The sequence below is a fragment of the Cryptomeria japonica genome, chromosome 6, assembly GCF_030272615.1.
Source record: "Cryptomeria japonica chromosome 6, Sugi_1.0, whole genome shotgun sequence".
In the NCBI taxonomy this organism is placed as follows: domain Eukaryota; kingdom Viridiplantae; phylum Streptophyta; class Pinopsida; order Cupressales; family Cupressaceae; genus Cryptomeria; species Cryptomeria japonica.
Window position 1 is genome coordinate 568,783,710 of NC_081410.1, and position 3,458 is coordinate 568,787,167.

The following is a 3,458-nucleotide window of genomic DNA, read 5'->3' on the forward strand; positions in this document are numbered from 1 at the left end:
CATAGACATTTCAAATTCATGCTACATTTCAAGAGAAAATTCTTTGCATAATCCATCCTCTCCTCCAAAGATTATATCATCAACAAATACTTCCATAATCAAGATGTCATCATTAGTTACTTTGTAATATAAATTGCTATCTGCATTTCCTTTAGTAAAACCAATCTTTAAAAGATACTTATCCAAACTTGCATACCAAGCTCTTGGAGCTTGTTTTAATCCATACAGAGCTTTTCTTAATCTGCAAACCATATCATTGTCATCTGTCAAGGAAAATCCATCAGGTTGTTCAATATAGACTTCCTCTTCAAGATCTCCATTCAAAAATGCACATTTAATATCCATTTGATAAACTTTGTAATCCTTGTAAGCTGCAAAGGCCAAGAATAATCTAACTGCCTCAATTCTGGTTACCAGTGCAAAGGTTTCATTATAATCAACTCCTTATTTCTGAGAATATCCCTTACACAATAGTCTTGCTTTATTCCTGACAACCTTACCATCTTCATTGAGTTTGTTTCTAAATACCCATTTGGTTCCAATTACATTTTTATTTTTAGGTCGGGGAACTAATGTCCAAGTATTATTTTTCTCAATTTGTCCTAATTCTTCTTCCATAGCTTTAATCCAAAATTTATCTTCACATGCCTCATTGATAGATAATGGTTCAATTTGAGAAATAAGACATACCTCTTCATTTGCCAATCTTCCTCTTGTCATGACTCCTTTAAATTTGCTTCCAATTATCTGATCTTCAGAATGATTCATTCTTACATACCAGGGTGTCTTAGTCTATTGTTGTTCTTCAATTACTATGGAATCCTCTTGTAGCGTCCTAAAATTGTGACACTTGCAATTTCGACTACATTTGGGTCTTCATGATGGGGGCGCAACGTTGAACCTGAATGGAGACCCCAAAACCTGTTTACGACACTAAAAACTGCATTTTTCAGCACCCTAGCCTGATCCTCCTTGCACCCTGCTATCTCGGGAGGTGGGACCATGGTGCCCAGTGCCCTAGTCCTTCAAGACTAGGGTGCCTAGTGCCCTGGTCCCCCAGGACCATGGCGCCCAGCGCCCTGGTCCCTGGCCCTATTTTGGGCCCGATCTCTTTTGGGCATCAGGTCTTTAAGTTTGCAAATTGGAAAATATTGTTTCTAGGTCGGCCTAAGGTCGAGAAAATCAGTCTATCAGCCCTAATTGACAAGTATATAAACTACATTTCCCCTCTCAAAAGGGAGGAGGAGATATATGTGAAAAATGCGGGAGCGATATTCAAACATTCAAACATTCAAGCATTCAAGCATTCCTTCAAGCAATTCAGCATTCTAAGTCTCCATTCAAGGCTAGGTGTTGCATTCAAGACAAGGATTCAACCATTGAAGAGGAGATCACTTACAACACATAACACATAACATACATTACACCTTTGCATGTAAGAATACAAACATTCTTACAACAAGGTTGCAGGTATGCGGCTGTAATTGAAGATCTGGAACCCTTGTGCAGAGACGAACAGATCCCCCTTCGTTTCACGGATTTTTCGGAGGACTGTGTGCACGTCGGGCACCATCGTTCCATCAACTTTCGCTCGAATTTGCAGAACAGCATCATCTCGACATTTTACTGCTAATTCCAGGTCCGCAGCTTCACCCCGTATCCCTATCTCTGTTTATAAGCGAATCTTTCTTACTTTACATGCATTCCTAGTTCAATCTTTCTATCTACATTCTTTACAAAAGAGGGTATCCTTGATGTCTCAACCCTTGAAACTCATTTAGAATCTAGTCTTGCATTATGTGGGATTGGATCTTGTGGGTTTCAACCCCTCTTTTGAATGTAAAGTCCCTCCTAAGTGAAAACCGTCAATCCTAGGGACCCCCTTTCTCCTTGGAGTGGGGGAGTACACCTAGGGTTCGATTTTCCGCTTTACATTTTGGTGAACCTGACGTGAATATCCTAATTCTGATTATTCATGATTAGATCTGAAAAATTTTCTTCCTTAATTACATTTCCATGTTTGATCTTTTGCAAATTTTAGAGGTTAATTGCATAAAAACCCTAAATTTTCTTTTTAGTAATTGAGCTTGTGAAATGTTTAATTGTTAATGCTTGTTTTAGATCTACCCTTCTACTACAAATTGTCAAATCATATCTGTGCTTTAATTTTGAAAATTAAGTGGTTAAGTGTCAAAACCCTAATTTTTAAAACCCTCTTGATTTAGCCTTTGACTGATGATTTCATTGACTAAAACACCTCCAAATCGGCTATAACTTTGGATTCTGCAACAAAATCATAATATCTCTTATCCCTGAAAATTTGGAAAAAAGTTGCGAGGACTGTGTGCACCCCGAGCGCCATCGTCCCCGACATTTTTTCCGAAATTTCGGGAGCTAGATCTTACTGTATTTTTTTGCTAAAATCCAGAATTTTGGCTGATTTCATCAATTCTAACACTTTCAAAATTAAAGTCAAAGTTGGTCTAGGGATTGCTTGGATTAAGGCTTCTAATCATTCAAAAATTGTTGAAACTGAAATTCATGTCAAAATTGTGTTTCTTACTATCCTAAATCTGAAAAGTGTGTTGGCATTCATTCGAAATTTCAGTGCTTTATTCAAATTTTTGCAATTTGTGACTTTTGAAATTAAATGTTTAATTGCAACAAACTTGATTTCCACTTTCAAAATTGAATTTTGCGTGAAATTGAGTCAATTTTTAAATTTCAGAACCTGCATTGATTTTAGTATTCCCTCTAAAATCATAAAATTCAAAATTTCAGTTTTCCTCTCTTTTTCAAAATTCAAATTTTGCATTTTTCAACAATCTTGGTAGAGTTCAATTTTGAGATTGCAACTTTAATTTGGCCTATCTACAGATCGTAAAATCACTCAATTTTTTCAGATTAGCTCTAAAATCATCATAACTTTCATCCCTGAAAATTTCGAAAAAAGTTGCGAGGACCGTGTGCACTCCGTTCGCCACGGTCCCGGACATTTTTTTCCGAAATTTTGGGAGATTGTCCTGATTGTATTCAAAAGCTTAAATCTAGGAGATTGGCTGATTTTATTGAAATTTGCTACCTCTAAGATTCAAAATCTTCTCTCTCCCTAGTGCATGAGTTTTACAACAATAAGCCCTACTTACACTATTCCCGTTAGACGAAGCCTTAGAATTAAGTCTTTCCAAGGTTTAATTATTGAGGAGATGGAACCTAATTTGAATGGCCTATTTAACGAGGACACGGGTAATTCCTCTAATCCTCCTAATGATGAAGAAGCTCTCCATGAGGTTTCTGTAGAACGACTTGCGAAATTGGATAACCAATTTGATGATTTTCAACAATGGATGTCTCAAGAATACCCTGATAGTCAAGCTCTTCCCTTAATTGAGGGTCTAAAACATATGGTTCAAAATGATAAGAATGGAATTGATATTTTGCGTAGTATTGCAAACATT